A 17,515-nucleotide genomic window follows, 5' to 3' on the forward strand; every position below is an offset into this window, starting at 1 on the left:
AGTGATCTACATGACTTTGGCTGTGAAATCATTGTTGGTGCCAGACAGGGTGGTTTGAGTATCTCAGAAATTGCTGATTTCCTGGGATTTTCTTGCACAAAAGTTTCCAAAATTTACAGACTGTGGCGTCCCACTTCCTAGCACACTTGAACTGGCTCACAAATAGCCAGTGCGCCAGCACAAAGGCCAGTCCCAAAAGGGCGCCAGGTCTGCTTCACCAACAAAGGGAAAAGCCTGCGCGGGACTGTGAGTATGTGCCCCCTACAGCATCTGCGCCCGGGGAGAGCGGGATCAGGGAGGCTTTAAAGCGAAGCCGCGAAGTTTGAATAAGATCTTCTTTAACTGTAGTTTACCGACTCCGTGTCATTATTTCAGCACTGTGTGTAGCACACCGCTACAAGACAATGGTATTATCCAAGTACATATATCCCATCATATACTACACTGAGATTCATGTTCATATGGGCATACTCAGGAAATCTATAGAATAGTAGCTATTACAGGATCAATGAATGATCAACTCGAGTGCAGAAGACAACAAACTGTGCAAATGCAAATATAAGAAAATAGTAACGAATAACAAGAACGTGAAATAACAAGATAGGGAGTCACAAAGTTGACACGAAGAAGATAGTAACTCAATTAACCACACATTTCGACAGTGGTATGCAGAAGAGTATCTCAGAATGCACAAAATGTCATCAGCAGCAGAAGACCATGAACATATGCTCAATGGCTACATTATTAGATACAGGATATACAGAATAAAGTGGTCATTGAGTGTATTTGGAGAAGAGAATTGGTTGTCGTTATCAGAAGTCCATCATCCAGGTCCCAGGACTTCATTGAAGAAGTCTTCTGAAGCTAATTTTACAACCATTGGACTCACCAGTGGACAGACTGTTTTTTCCTGTGTTTGATCAGTGCGATTGATGTGCACGTGGGTGAAGAGTGGCCCTGCAGCCTGCATTGGCTGGCGGCACGGCACTGAGCTGAGCTGAACTAAATGGAATATTGGTTTCATGCTTGATATTTTGTGCATTGCTTGCTCACATTTCGCTGTTTGTGCAATTTGATGTATTTTTTTCTCTCATGTTGGGTGTTTGATGTTTTCTTGAAGGGGTTCCATGATGTTTCTTTGTTTTGTGGCTGTCTGTGGGAGACAAATCACAGAGCTGCCTTCTGTATATGTGCTTTGATAATAAGTATATTTTGAATTTTTGATTTTATCTATTACTCTATCTACCCATCTATTTATTTATCTATTTACTTGTTGTTTGTTAATTATCTTTTTATTTATTTAATTATTTGAGCAGTTTGACTTCTCCTGCCCAGTTGTTGTTTGTAACCCTTTGCTTGTGTGTAGTTTTTCATTTTTTCCATGGTACTTCTCTGTTCTACTGTGAATGCCTGCCAGAAAATGAATCTCAGGGCTTTGTGTAGTGACATATATGTACTTTGGTAATAAATTTACTTTGAACTTTAAAGTTTGATGGTGGTGTCTGAGCGCTAACCATCGTCAATGCTTCTTCCATTCCCCACTCTGGTCTCACCTGCCTATCACATCTGCCTGAGTCCCCTCTTCCTTCCTTTTCTCCTGTGATCCACTTTCCTGTCCTATCAGATTCCTTCCTCTCCAGCCCTTTACCATTCCTACCAATCTGACTTCACCTAACACCTTCTAGCTATCCTCCTTCCCCTCCCCCCCCCCCCCCCCATCTTTTCATTCTGGTGTCTTCCCCTTTCCTTCTCAGTCCTGAAGAAAGGTTTCGGTCTGAAACGTCGACTGCTGACTCATTTCCGTAGATGCTGCCTGACTTGCTGAGTTCCTCCAGCATTTTGTCTGTGTTGCACTTCACTCATGGCTTTCCTTCAGTCTGTAAGGGAGTATTCCTTTCACAACTCCTGACCTAATGTAGCATAATCACAAGAGATTCTGCAGATATTGGAAACCCAAAGGAATATTACTCGCAGCAAAACCAGGGTATGATACATTGCCAGGCTGTGACAAATGTCATTCACTCAACATTGAGCATATCTGGCATCAGAGAACCTATCCATTGAGTTTCTAAAGCATGGCCATGTATACTGTCCAAAGAATAAAATTTTAAATATTGAATTCAGAATTAAAATCTTCTCTCTTAAGGCTCCTAAACCACAGTGGTGTGGTGGTTAGCACAACACTATTACAGCCCAGGACGTCGGAGTGCTGAGTTCAATTGCAACATCCTCTGTAAGAAGTTCATACGTTCCTTCCCATGTGCATGTGGGTTTCCTCCCAGAGCTCTGTCTTCCTCCCCCAGTCCAAAGACGTATCAATTATCAGGTTAATTTGCCATTGTAAGTTGTCACAATGGATTGCTGATCTTCCTCTCACCACAGGTTCTTGTAGCTCTCTAAAGATCTAAAAATAATTCCAAATACAGAAAATTCCAAAGGCTTGGAATATCTATTGCTTATACTCTTCAAATCTAGGTGTCAGCAAATGCAATTAATCTCATTTATCTGCAGGTGTTTAGAATTAATCCGAGCTGCAACAAATGACAAACAGCTTGAAGTGTCTCTGATACGTCAGATTAATTTTTGTTCAGGTTGATGGTGACTGTAATCAGTCACAGAGGTATATGAGCAGACAAGGGCAGCCAGTGTATTTATGTTGATGCCTATATCAGCAACACACCAATCCAGAGAGCACGAGACAACACCTTCCCTCAACCACGATTTCAGCATTGTTTCCAAAAATTTGCTGGGCCGACATCATTTAATTGATTATTTTCTTCCTTTTCACACAACAGTACCACTTTTGGCACCATGATCAAGCTAAAGATCAAGGTTCAAAGTCCAAGGTAAATTCATTATGAAGTCTCTGCTGTATATGTCACCCTATATACATTCATTTCCTTGTGGCATTCACAGTAAATATAAAGAAAGGCAATAGAATCAAAGAAGAACTATACACAGTATCCAGTACCCAGGACTCGCCAGTGTATATATACACTTCTTACTGTACTTCGCAGTTTTTTTTTATCATGTATTGAAATCTATTGCTGCTGCATAACAACCAATTTCATGGCATGTGGTCGGGATATTAAACTTGATTCTGATTCTGATTTTGACACAGGTGAACAAATAAGCAACGTGCCAAAGACACAAGTTATGCAAATACAAAAAGAAAAACAAAATAATAATAATAGTTAAGTAAGTAATAAATAATACTGGGAGCTGTAGAGCCCTGGAAAATGAGTCCATAGGTTGGGCTCACTGGAAAATGATAGACCAATCCAATCCTCCATTATTCCCCTTCCTCAGTTATTTTAAGAGCTGTGACATATTTTATCAGGCCTGGAAATTTATTTGCTTTTATAGGGGTATATTTCTCTTTGGGGTGACGGGGTGGAGATACATCTCTAGCAAAGGAGGTGTAAGGCACCCCTTCCTTCTGCTAGCCTGCAGGTCACCCTTGGGTGAGGTGTAGCACCTTCTGAGCCCCCTCCCCCAAAAAGGGTCACATGAAGCCACGGGAGCAGGTGGTGGATGGGCTTATGAGCAGCCGGTGCAAATCACAACTCCTGGCTCTGCGACCACTGACGCCAGGCAGACAATCTCCGAAGAGTATCGATCATGGTTGGGGTCACCCATCTTGTAAAGACACTGACCCCACTTCTGTAGAAAAATTTGGCAAGAACAGTTATGGTTGTGAGACTATGATCATCCACATCATATGACACAGCACGTAATGATGGCAGTGATGATATTTCTCTACTGTCTAACACACTTCCTTATTAATGATAATGCATCACTCCTTCCTCTCAAGAAGATGAATGCAGAGTATTCACTTGGAGCTACAACCATATCCTCCGTCTCCACATTCAAGTGACCTATCTCATCTTAAATGAGCTTCATAATACTTCCTTTACATATTTATTAAAAATCTTTTTTTTCCCTTGATTTTGCATGGCAGTATTTTCTGTTGCCCTCTCTATGACATCAAACACGGAATAGTACAATGCAGGGACAGGTTCCTCAGCCCACAGCATCTGCCCAGGCAAATAAATTAGGAATCAAGTGGCCAACTAAACTAATCCCCTCCCATACACATAATGTCCATATTCTTCCATTTTCCTCACATTCATGTGCTTATCTAAACATTTCTGAAGTCTCTAATGTTTCTGTATCTACCATCCCCTCCGCCCAGCAGTGAATTCCAGACACCCACCACTCTCTGTGTAAAACTTACCCCTCACATCCCCTTTGAACTTACCCCCCTCACTTAAATACATGCCCTCTGGTTATTAGACATTTCAACCCTGGGAAAAAGATACCGTTGTCTTCTTTATCTACATCTCTCATAATCTTATACATTTCTGTCTGATCTTCCGTCAGTCCCACCACTCCAGAGAAAAGAACCCAAGTTTCTTGTTATAGTAAGTCCCTCTAGTCCAGGCAAAATCCTGGTAGGCCGCTTTTGCGCCCCCTCAGAAGCCTTGACATTCTTCCTATGATGGTGTCACCAGAACTGTATGCAATAATGCAGATGCAGCCTAACCAGTTTTATAAAGTTGCAACATAATTTCCTGACTCTTGAATTAAATGCCTCATCTAATAAAGGCAACCATGCCATATGCCTTCTTAATTACCTTATTAGCCACTTTCAGGGAGCTATGAACTCGGACCCCAAGATCCCTCTGCTCATTAATGATAAGAAACTCTGTTAAGACATAATAAATGCCTTTTTAAATTTCATTCCTGCGGTTTCTAAACACCTCAACCCCAACCCCAACCACAGACTTCCTGTATCATTGCCCTGCATGGTAGCATAACGTATGACAGTGCCAGTGATCTCCATTCATGGTTCAATTCCTACTACCGCCTGTAAGGCGATTGTCCGTTCTCCCTGTGACTGTGTGGGATTCCTCTGGGTGCTCTGGTTTTCTCCCACATTCCAAAGGCATGCGGGTTCGTAAATTATGGGCATGTTATCTTGGCACCAGATCCGTGGCGATGCCTGCAGGAGGCCCACAGCACAGCCTTGCTGAGGTGGCACAGACGGCGCCTTCTCCTCTATGTACATGTGACAAATCAAGCTAATCTAATTTCTAATTTGTTATTTGTCATAAACATCTTTTTATCTAATCCCCTCCTTTATTCTCCTTGATCTTCTGGAGTGGGAAGGAAGGAAGTTGTGTCCTGGTGCTGACATTTGGGAGTCCTTCTCTTTTATAATTTTTGACTAAAGTATTTCCCAAGCTCACAGCGGAACTGCCAGGCCAAGCAGACGTTCTTGAAGAACACGACAGGTGCAAATGCAAACAACAGGCAGGTGGCAGTTTCTCCCTGATAATTTGTCATTATCATGAGACTCAATTAATCAAGCCCTGACTGTTCGTCATCAGAGAGCTTACCACTTTTCCCATCCCATTTATCTGATGCCCCAAGCTCAAAAAGAAATGACACGCATTACTCAAAAATAAAACACTAGCAAATGAAGCAGTCACAAAACCCATTTATACCAGGAATGGAAATCAATTCGTTTAATGTGCCAGCACCACTGGTCTCAGATGCACATCTGCGGCCGTCAATTGGTCAGGATCGACTGTGGATGCATTCCAGCTGTCTACATGATACACAAGCCAGGGCAGTATGACAAGGAGAGCAAGATGTTGTCCATGCAGCAGACTCCCCCTCTCCACACAGCTGCTGAATCCAAAGGAACGGCAGAGACTGGTGCAGTTTGGCACCAACCCATCCTCTGTCACCCTATCAGGGATAGGGTTCCTCTGGTCCTCACCTACCACCTCAGCAGTCTCCACGTTCAGCACATAATTCTCCGGAACTTCGACCACCTCCATTGGATCCCACTACCAGCTACATCTTTCCCTCCCCCTTACTTCCTGCTTTCTGCAGGGATCACTCCCTACTTGACTCCCTGGTCTATTCATCCCTCCCCACTGATCACCCACCTGGCATTTATCCTTGCAAGTACACATGCCCCTGCACGTCCTCCTTCACAACTATTCAGATCTCCAAACTGTCCTTCCAGGTAAGGTGACTCTTCACCTGTTGGGATCGTATACTGAGTCTGGTGCTCCCGGTGTGGCCTCCAGTATATCGGTGAGACGACGTAGACTGGGGGACAGCTCCGCCGAGCACCTATGCTTCATCTGCCAGAAGAAGCTGGATCTCCCAGTGGCCACCCATTTTAATTCCACTTCCCATTCCCATTCCCTTTCCAATATGTCAACCCAAGGCCTCCAAGGTCACAATGAGGCCACTCTCAGGTTGGAAAAACGACATCTTATATTCCATCTAAGTAGCATCAAACGTGATGGCATTTACATCGATCTCTCGAACTTCCGGCAATAGCCCCTTCTTCTTCACCATTCCCCATCCCCTTTCTCCTTTGCCTGCCCATTGCCTCCCTTTGGTGCTCCTCCCCTCTTTTCTTTCTTCCATGAGTTTCTGTCCTCTCCTTCTCCAGCCCTGTATCTCTTTCACCAATCAACTTCCCAGCTCTCTTATTCACTCCTCCCCTCCCCGTTTCACCTATCACCTTGTGTTTCCCTCTCCCCTCCCCCCACCTTTTAAATCTATTCCTCATCCTTTTCTCTCCAGTCCTGCAGAAGAGTCAATGCCCGAAACATCAACTATACTCTTTTCCACAGATGCTGCCTGGCCTGCCAAGTTCCTCCAGCATTGTGTATGTGTTACCTTAACTAATTATGTGACTTCTAAAACCAATTAGCTACACCAGTGATGATTTGGTGTGTCGTATTAAAGGGGGTGAATACTTATGCAATCAATTATTTTGTGTTTTATATTGTGGCGACCCACTTTCTGCGCAGGCGAACCGGCTCACAAATAGCCAGCGCGCAGGGGGAGACTTTGGTAATGCACCTCTGATGTCATTTCCACCCGGGGAGGGCGGGCACTAGGGATTAAATGCCAGCGCCGCGAAGTTCGAATAAACTAGTCTCGAAACGGCTTACAGACTGTGTGTCATTATTTCAGCGCTGTGTGTAAGCACATCGCTACATCGGTGACCCCGACGGTCCAAACGGGATTTGGACCAAAGGTGACCGACTCTTCATCTGTTCTCGCAGTTTCGCTGAAACTGCCGACTTTCTGGACGCTGCGCCCACGCGTGTGGTTTAGCCAAGCAGAAGCCCAGTTCCAGATTCGGCAGATATCCTCTGATTCCACACGTTACTACCACGTGGTGAGCGCCCTTGACCAGCAGACAGCCGCCCAGGTTGCGGATTTCATACAGTCGACCCCGGAAAAAGGCAAATATGAAGCATCCAAAGCGCTGCTCATTGGGACCTTTGGCCTCTCACGGCGTGAGCGGGGTGCCTGCCTGCTTCACCTGGACGGTTTGGGAGACAGACTGCCGTCAGCATTGATGAACGAGATGCTGGCCCTGGCCAACAGACACAAGCCCTGCCTCAGGTTCAAGCAAGCGTTCCTAGAGCAGCTGCCCAAGAACATACATCTGCTGCTGGCCGATGCAGATTTCAGAGACCCCCGGAAGGTGGCAGCCCAGGCAGATGTGCTGTGGAAAGCCAAGAGGGAGAGCGTGGCGTCCGTCGGTCAGATTACCAGACCACGCTCCCAACAACGCACCGGACCAGGCCCGGCAGGGGGGCGCACACAACACAGAGGCAGGAGTGAGGAGGCCAGTGAACAGTGGTGTTTCTACCACCAGCGGTGGGGCACAAAAGCCCGCCGTTGTCGCTGGCCCTGCAAAGGCCAGGGCCAGCTGCTGCTAATGACTATGGCGGCTGGCCACCAGGAAAGCCTCTTGTACGTCTGGGACAAACAGTCGGGACGCCGCTTCTTGGTCGGCACCATAGCGGAGATCAGCATCTTGCCCCCGACGGGGTACGACACCCACAACAGGAAGCCAGGACCCACCCTGAGGGCCGCAAACAGCAGTATGATACGGACCTACGGCACCCACACAGTGCAGCTGCAGTTCGGCGCCAGCCGGTTCACGTGGGACTTCACACTGGCCACGGTGGCCCAACCACTCCTGGGGGCGGACTTCTTGTGAGCTGACAGCCTGCTGGTCGACTTGCAAGGGAAAAGACTGGTACATGCCGAGACTTTCCAGACGTTCTTCCTGGGTGAAGCCAAGTTGCCGGCCCCACACCTGGACTCCATCACGCTGTCGGACAACGAATTCACCAGAATCCTGGCGGACTTTCCATCGATTCTGGCATCGCAGTTCACAGCGGCCATGCCCATTCACGGGGTTCAGCACCACAACCCGATCAAGGGACCGCCCCTCCACGCTCGCACACGAAGGCTCCCCCCCGGAAAAGAGTTCAAGAGGATGGAGGAATTGGGGATCGTACGGAGGTCCGACAGCCCATGGGCCTCCCCCCTGCACATGGTGCCCAAAGCAGCTGGGGGTTGAAGACCATGCGGCGACTACCGCAGACTGAATGAGGCTACAACTCCAGACCGCTACCCTGTGCCGCACATACAGGACTTTGCAGCAAACCTGCACGGGGCAAGAATCTTTTCCAAAGTAGACCTCGTCCGGGGATACCGTCAAATCCTGGTGCACACTGAAGACATCCCCAAAACAGCACTTATCACCCTGTTCGGCCTGTTCGAGTTCCTCCGAATGCCGTTCTGCCTGAAGAATGCCACACAGATGTTCCAGCGGCTAATGGACGCGGTGGAATGCGACCTGGACTTTTCATTCATCTATTTAGACGACATCCTTATAGCCAGCAGAAGTTGCCAGGAGCATCTGTTCCACCTCCACCAGCTCTACTCCCGCCTGAGTGATTTCAGCCTCATGATTAACCCGGCCAAATGCCAGTTCGGTCTCGATACCATCGACTTCCTGGGCCACAGGATTACCAAAGACGGGGCAACACCTCTGCCTGCCAAGGTAGACGCGATCTGCAACTTTGCCCAGCCCAACACAGTCAAAGGCCTGCAGGAGTTCGTTGGTATGGTGAACTTCTACCACCGTCTCCTCCCCTCAGCAGCCCATATCATGCACCCTTTGTACACCCTGATGTCGGGTAAAGGCAAGGACATTACTTGGGATGAGGAGGCCGCGGCCACTTTCGTTAAAGCCAAGGAAGCCTTGGCAGATGCTGCGATGCTGTTGCACCCCAGAACGGATGTTCCAACCGCCCTCACGGTGGACGCATCCGACACAGCAGTCGGTGGGGTGCTGGAGCAGCTCATCGAGGGGCGCTGGCAACCCCTGGCGTTCTTCAGCAAGCACCTACGACCACCCGAACTCAAGTACAGTGCTTTTGACCAGGAGCTGTTGGCACTGTATCTGGCAATCCGGCATTTCAGGTACTTCTTAGAAGGCAGGCCGTTCGCCGCGTTCACGGACCACAAACCGTTGACCTTCGCGTTCACGAAGGTGTCCGATCCCTGGTCGGCTCGCCAGCAGCGACATCTGTCCTACATCTCCGAGTACATGACGGACATCCAGCATGTCTTGGGGAAGGACAACGTCGTGGCAGACGCACTCTCCAGACCAGCTGTCCAGGCCCTGTCCCTGGGGGTGGACTATGCAGCACTAGTGGAGGCGCAACAGGCAGACGTTGAGATGCCCAGCTACAGGACTGCAGCCTCGGGTTTGCAGCTGCAGGACTTTCTCGTAGGCCCAGGTGAGAGGACCCTCCTGTGCAACGTGGCTACCGGCCAACCTCGCCCCATCGTCCCGGCAGCCTGGAGGCGGCGAGTTTTCGACTCCATACACAGTTTGACGCACCCATCTATCAGGACAGCCGTCTGGCTGGTCTCCAGCAAGTTCGTGTAGCACGGACTTCGCAATCAGGTCAGTGAATGGGCCAGAACGTGCGCGCAGTGCCAAACAGCCAAGGTGCAGCGGCACACTAAAGCCCCGCCGCAGCAGTTCGAACCCACCCACCGGAGGTTCGACCACATTCATGTGGATATCGTGGGCCCCCTACCAGTGTCCCGAGGAGCGCGGTACCTCCTAACTATGGTAGACTGGTTCACAAGGTGGCCAGAGGTAGTCCCGCTCACCGACACATCTGCTGATTCCTGCGCCCGAGCACTGATCGCAACCTGAGTAGCACGCTTCAGGGTACCGGCCCACCTTACCTCCGACAGAGGCGCCCAGTTCACCTCCAGCCTGTGGTCAGCTGTGGCCAGCCTGTTGGGAACACAGCTGCACCACACTACTGCCTACCAACTACAGTCGAACAGACTAGTGGAACGCTTCCACCATCACTTGAAGTCAGCTCTCATGGCCCGCCTGAGCTTCCCTGGGTCCTGCTTGGAATTCGCACAGCACCCAAAAAGGATCTGCACGCCTTGTTGGCCGAGTTGGTGTACGGAGCACCCCTGGCTGTCCCAGGAGAGTTCACACCAGCCCCAAGGGGGCAAAAGGAAGAACCCGCAGCAGTCCTGGACAGTCTATGCTTGAGGCTCGGCAACCTGGCCCCCGTACGGACTTCACAGCATGGACGGACCCCGACCCATGTACCCAAAGACCTGCAGGACTGTAAGTTTGTGTTTGTACGAAGGGGCGGACACCGAGCACCGCTACAGCGGCCGTACGAGGGGCCGTTCAAGGAAATCAACAACAACGGGTCCACGTACATTCTGGACATTGGGGGGAAAGAGAAGGTTTTCACGGTGGACCGACTCAAGCCAGCCCATGAGGACTTGGCGCAGCCGGTCAAGGTTCAGGCACCACGGCGCAGAGGCAGACCTCCCAAACAGAGGCTGATCCAGACTGTAGACATTGGGGGGTGTATCGCCGCTTCTGGGAAGGTGGGGTTATGTGGCGATCCAGTTTCTGCGTAGGCGAACCAGCTCACAAATAGCCAGCATGCAGGGGGAGACTTTGGTAATGCACATCTGATGTCATTTCCGCCTGGAGAGGGCGGGCACTAGGGATTAAATGCCAGCGCCGTGAAGTTTGAATAAACTAGTCTCGAAATGACTTACCGACTGTGTGTCATTATTTCAGCGCTGAGTGTAGCACATCGCTATAATATTTATAATTAATTTAGATCACTTTGTAGAAATCTTGTTTTCACTTTGACACAAAAGCATCTTTTTCTGTTGATCAGTGTCAAAAAAGTTGAATTAAATCTACTGTGATTCAATGTTTAAAATCATAAGACATGAAAACTTCCAAGGGGGATGAATACTCTTTATAGGCACTGGATAAACTTACTGGAATTCACATTTTTTCCTCTATTATCATGCATTGCATTGCAAGTTGGAGATGTTAAACCTGATTCCGATTCTGGTCCCTAACTGTCCTTGTCCTAATGCTGCAGTACTTCCTGCCAGAAGGGAGGAATCTTTGACAATCATTAACATGTCAGAGCATTTGCTTAGAAACGTGGCTGTGGAAACAAGACTGGGTTCGAAACATTATCGTAACCGAGAAGGGAAACAAACTGTGGAGGGTGAACAAGGCAATACTGACAAATGGGAGTGTCAAACAAAAGGGGAGAGAGAAATATTAGGGTGGACACTTCTGGAAAGCGACAGTGAATTAAACCACAAACAGAAACGAAAAACACTGTTGATGTAAAGGTATGAGATAAAAACAGAAAACCTAGAAATATTCAGCATCTGTCGGGAGAAACAGAGTTAATATTTCACATCAATGATACTTTATTAGAATATTATCACCCTTCTTTAAGTAAGGAGAGCAATATGACTGTTGTAGATGAAGAGCCCTCTACCTCCCATCCCACAATCTCTTTGACCCACTACATCAGGAAGGTACAGGAGCATTAGGGCTAGGACCTCCGGACTGGGTGACAATTTCCTCCCTCAGGCTGTGAGACTAATGAATATGCAGGCACCCTCGAGGGCTCGTCACTAGGACGGCGAGCTGTTTACCTGTGCTGCACACCACATGCATTTTGAACTGTGTTTTATTAACTTATTTATGGGGTAATATGTGTTGTGTGTGATTATATGTTTCGTGTGTGCAACCTGGTTGCATATATGTACAGTCAGATGACAAAAGCTTGAACTTGAACTTGAAGTAATGTCCCAGACAATACCCTGGCACTGTGTTATGATCAAAGTTTAACTTCACAGCTGCACATTAGTGTAGCAGTTAGTGCTATGCTTCACAGTGCCAGCTGTAAGATTGGGGTTACAGAGCTACAGAAGTGGTTTGCCATTGCCTTCTGGGCAGTGTCTTAAAAGATGGGTGACCCCAGCCATTATCAATACTCCTCAGAGATTGTCTGCCTGGCATCAGTGGTCACATAACCAGGACTTGTGATCTGCGCCAGCTGCTCATACGACCATCCATCACCAGCTCCCATGGCTTCACGTGACCCTGATCGGGGGCTAAGCAGGTGCTTCACCTTGCCCAAGGGTGACCTGCAGGCTAGCGGAGGGAAGGAGCAACTTACACCTCCTCTGGTAGAAACGTATCTCCACCTAGCCATCCCACAGTTTCTACACCACTGTTATAAGACTATTGAATGGTTCCCTAGAATAATAAGATGGACCATTTCCTTGTTAAGACCTGGCACATTACTGTCTGTGGCAATTATGTTTTCTCTGTACTTGTTCCACTTTATTTTGCATTGCTAATGTTTTACCTTGTCCTACCTCAATGCATGTTGTGATCAATAGATCTGCATGAACGGTACATAAGACAAGTTTTTCACTGTATCTGTGTAATTATAAAAAACAATATATAAGTTTACCAATTTGACATATAGTAAGCTAACTGTCAGCAGCTTCCTGCTTTCTCTTTAAGGGTTACATTCGCTCTATTTTTTTTCCTATTCACTGGAATCTTACTTGAATCCAAAATGTTTTGGAAAGTTAAAAGCAATACCTCAACTACACTTAGTGGCCACTTTATTAGGCAGCTCCTGGTTCTAATAAAGAGACGTCTGACTGTATGTTCAGTGTCTGCCCACTCACCTCAAGGCTGTGTGATCAGACATGGTCTTCTGCGCATGACTGTTGCAATGCATGATTCTTTGAGCTACTATCACCTTGAACCAGTCTGACTATTCTATTCTTTTTATTTATTGAGATATAGTGCAGACTAGGCCCATCAGGCCCTTCAAGCTGTGCCACCCAGTAATCCCCCGATTTAATACCAGCCCAATCACAGGACAATTTACAATGACCAACTAACTTACATCTTTGGACTGTGGGAAGAAACTGGAGCACTTGGAGGAAACCCAAGTGGTCATGGGGAGAATGTACAGACTCTGGCCTCTCTCATTAACAAGGTGCTTTCACCCTCAGAACTGCTACTCACTGGATATTTTTCCCTTTTCGCACCATTCTTTGTAAACTCTAGAGAATGTTGTGTGTGAAAATCCCAGGAGATGGGCAGTTTCTGAAATACTGAAACTACCCCTTTCAAAGTCATCTAGAAAACATTTCTTCCCCATTCTGATGTTTGGTCTGAACAATTACTGAACCTCTTGACTATGTCTGCATGCTTTTATATATTGAGATGCTGCCATATGATTGGCTGATTAGATATTTGCCTTAACGAACAGGTGTACAAGTGTACCCAATAAAGTAGCCACTGAGTGTATTCAACAATAATTCCTTCGAGCAATCGACTACACTATCATCCCAGTGTCATGATACCTGTCCACACATCTATTATGGTCCTGCCTAGTTTTCTCTGAGTTGATCAGGAAACTGTTATAGTCGCAGAAAGTATCATTAAGAATTGAAACCATTTGAAAGATACTTGTGGTGCATTGTGCATAACCATAGTTAATGGTTACAGTCTGACATTTACACAAAACAAATATGATAGCATTCTATATCTCTAAAGTCTGTGGAATTGAAGTCTATCGGTAACGAAGGATGCCATTACAGTTATTAGCTACAGCAGGAATGAAATCACTTAACTATTTAACTAAAATTCTTGTATGCTGTCTTTTTAACATCAAGTATGATCTAACATTTAGACTGATCTGTTCACAGTCTAAGTGACCATGAGTATGCAATCTAATGCAGAAAAATGGAGTTAGGATTATCATTGTTCCAATGCTGGAGGTAATTCCTTTCTTTCTATAAGATACATAATAATTTGTTACCAAATATAGCAACAATAAATGTATCATTATTTTCCTAAATTGTTTAACCAATATTATAATTCAGTGGGTGATGGGGTGGAGATACCAAGGAAGGTATAAGGCTCGCCTTCCCTCCAGTAGCCTACTGGTCATCCTTAGGCAAGGTGTAGCACCTGCTTATCCAACACCCCCCAATCAGGGTCACACGAAGCCATAGGAGCAGGTGGGGGAGGAGTCTAAATCCAGGGGTCACTGTTGAAGAAGAAGAGATATATCATTTTGGACTGAGACAAGGAGAGATGTCTTCACTCAGAGGGCATTGAAGCTTTGGAATTCTCTACCTTCAATGGCTTTGGAACCTGAGTCATAGATTTTACTCAGAGCTGAGATCAATAGATTAATGTATGTTATGAGAATAAAGAAATATGGGCAATGCCTCAAGCTGTAGCATCATCAAGCTAACCACCACATTAACATGATGCTCCACCTAGTTAGCCAACAGTTTCTGTCTCCCTCCCTTCCTGGGGAAGAAGGAAGTATTCTTAAAACCTTGCGAACAGAGACTAATCAATATATTATCTCATTTCTTCAGATTTCATTCCCCAACTAAATTCTGTTCTGGTCACCTCATTATAGGATGGATATGGAAGCTTTAGAGAGGATGCAGAGGAGATTTATCAGTTGTCTGGATCGGAGATCATGTCCTAGGAGCATAGGATTTTCTCTTTGGAGCAAAAGAGGATGAAAGGTGTATAAGACACTAAGAGGCATAGATAGAGAAGACAGCCAGAGACTCTTTGGCTAACACAAGGAGTCATAATTTTAAAGTGACTGAAGAAAGTACAAGGGGATGTCAGAGGTAGCTTTTTACACAGAGAGTGGTGGGGGTGTGGAACTTGCTGCCAGGGATGGTGGTAGAGGTAGATTTATGGGCATTTAAGAACATGGATGATTGAAAAATGGAGGGCTATATGGGAAGGAAGGGTTAGATTGATATTAGAAGATTGGTACAACACAGTGAGCCGAAAAGCCTGTTCTGTGCTGTTCAACCGAGGAACTCTGCTGATTCCTGCTCCTTGTTTTAATGAAGGTCTGCAATAACTGCTGGTCTTGAATTAGCCAATAGTAGTAAAATTTAATTATTTAGAAAGCATCAGCAAAGTCAATTAACTGTAAATTCCTCTGAAAATGCATACTTTATAACTTTCTCATTAAAGGTATAATTGCTTAGTTAAAGAACTGCACTTTGGGGCTTTACTAATTAATAACTTTCTTTCTTTGGTGAAGTGCCATTGCACCAGACATCATCACAACAAACTCCCTATCTTGTTATCTAACCGTCTATTTTACTCAGGTTGGGTTGTATCTTAGAGGCAGCTCCATCGCTACAGCGATTTCATCTGAGGACTAGACAACTAGCCAACTCCTGTCATTATGTTCTCAGGATGAAATACAAAGCCAACAACAACATACACACACAGATCTGGAGGAACTCAGCAGGTCAGGCAGCATCTAAGGAAAAGAATAAACAGTTAATGCTTCCGGCCAAGACCCTTCATCAAGACCCTTAAGGTTCAAGAAGTTCGCTCTTCATCACCTTGTCAACAGTAATTGTGAATAGGCTATTAACACTACTCTTTTGTGAAGTTAAAAAAAAGTGAAATCTTATCACTTAATTTATACTGGTATAAATGATTAAAGTGGTTACTATTAATAAATTAGATTGCCTTTTTACCTATTCGTTCATAATGCGCTAACTGGTATGACATGGGCGATCGTGGCCTTTCCACAACCATGATTGTTCTAGAGAAGTGGCTTGCGATTGCCTCCTTCCGGGCAGCATCTTTGCAACATGGGTGAACCACAGTCAGAAACAATACTCTACAGAGATTCCTGACGAAGGGTCTCGGCCCGAAACGTCGACAGTGCTTCTCCCCTATAGATGCTGCCTGACCTGTTGCGTTCCACCAGCATTTTGTGTGTGCTGTTTGTATTTCCAGTATCTGCAAATTTCTTCATCTCTACAGGGATTATCTGTGTCAGTGGTCATATAACCTGGACTTGTGGAAGTAAGCACAGAGGAGAAGTCGGGGTAAGTTTTTCACGCGGAGTGGTGAGTGCAAGGGCTGCCGATGATGGTGGTGGAGGCAGATACGATAGGGTCTTTTAAGAGACTCCTGGACAGGTACGAGGAGCTCAGAAAAGTAGAGGACTATGGGTAACCCTAGGTAATTTCTAAGGTGGGAACATGGTCGGCACAGTGTTGTGGGCCGAAGGCCCTGTATTGTGCTGTAGGTTGTCTGTGTTTCTATGTTACTTGCTCCCATGGTTTCATGTGACCCTGGTCAGGATGCAGGGGTGGGGGTGGGGGATGCTAAGCTGGTGCTACACCTTGCCTATGGGTGACCTGCAGGCTAGTGGAGGGAAGGAGCACCTTACACCTCCTTTGGCAGAGACATATCTCCACCCTGCCACACTATTTTTATCTATAATAAATCCAGTTTTGAGAAAATAGTTGGCTAAAGTAACTAAGAAAATATTCACACAAGTGATGACCTACAATTCTTAGAAACCATAAAAATAGACAAAAATGAAAAAAAGATGATCCTGATCTGGGGAAAAGCTTATTACTAAGAGATGATTGCTATGTAGTGAAAGGCCAATTTAATTATAGCAAAGACGATTTGCAGTGAGACATGAGCGACTATTACTGCTAATCCCAGTAGACAGAATTTCCCAGTAAGAAGTAGTCACAAGGGAAGAACAATCATGACTATTCGTTACTTAGAAACTGGAAGTATCCCCAGTGTACTAAATTAGTGCTGGCATTTGCCTGTGACGCAGATCTCTTGTTAAGTAATACTGGGGAGGACGAGCCTCCACGTACACCCACTGACCAGTTTATTCAGTGCTTCCTGTATGTAATGAAGTGGCCTGTAGTCTTCCGTTGCTGCAGCACGTCCACTTCAAGGTTGATGTGCTGTGTGTTCAGAGATGCTCTTCTGCACACCGCTGTTGTAACGCGTAGTTATTTGATTTACTGTCGTCTTCCTGTCGACTTGAACCAGTCTGGCCATTCTCCTCTGCCCTCTCTCATTAACAAGGTGTTTCTGCTTTAGGGAAGGGGCTGAAATAATAAGCTGCGAAGTTGATTGGTGAAAGAGGAAAAGTTAAAGGGGGAACCTGATAGGAGAGGTCACTGTAAATTGTCACATGTTGAGGCTATGGTTAAAACAGCAGCTTGCTGTAGAGTGTGAATGGAAGGCCAGAAGGGTCTGTTCCACACTGTATCGCCAATAAAATAAATAAATAAACCAGCGGATAGAGCAGCGTGTGAGGGGGGAAAGGAATTGGCAACATTTCACATCACATGATGAAGACACAAAAAGTACCACAGGTTCTGGAATTTGGAGTAGCAAACAAAAATTACTGGAGGGAATCAGTAGTTCAGGCAGCGGCCACGGAGGCAAACA

At 46.2% G+C, this 17,515-nt stretch overlaps 1 protein-coding gene across 10 annotated transcripts in view; it reads left to right on the forward strand.

Moving 5' to 3' along the window:
- LOC132405960 (leucine-rich repeat and immunoglobulin-like domain-containing nogo receptor-interacting protein 3) overlaps positions 1–17,515 on the forward strand; it is a 172,136-nt gene that overhangs the window by 127,439 nt on the left and 27,182 nt on the right. Inside the window, exon 1 of one of the 10 annotated variants that reach the window (XM_059991006.1) lies at positions 11,397–11,556. The exons of the other annotated variants lie outside the window; for them this stretch is intronic. The gene's annotated coding sequence lies outside the window, so the exon portion shown is untranslated. Of the gene's footprint in view, positions 1–11,396; positions 11,557–17,515 lie in introns of those variants that run through there. 10 annotated transcript variants of the gene reach the window in all.

This window comes from Hypanus sabinus, chromosome 16 (genome assembly GCF_030144855.1).
Source record: "Hypanus sabinus isolate sHypSab1 chromosome 16, sHypSab1.hap1, whole genome shotgun sequence".
NCBI lineage: Eukaryota > Metazoa > Chordata > Chondrichthyes > Myliobatiformes > Dasyatidae > Hypanus > Hypanus sabinus.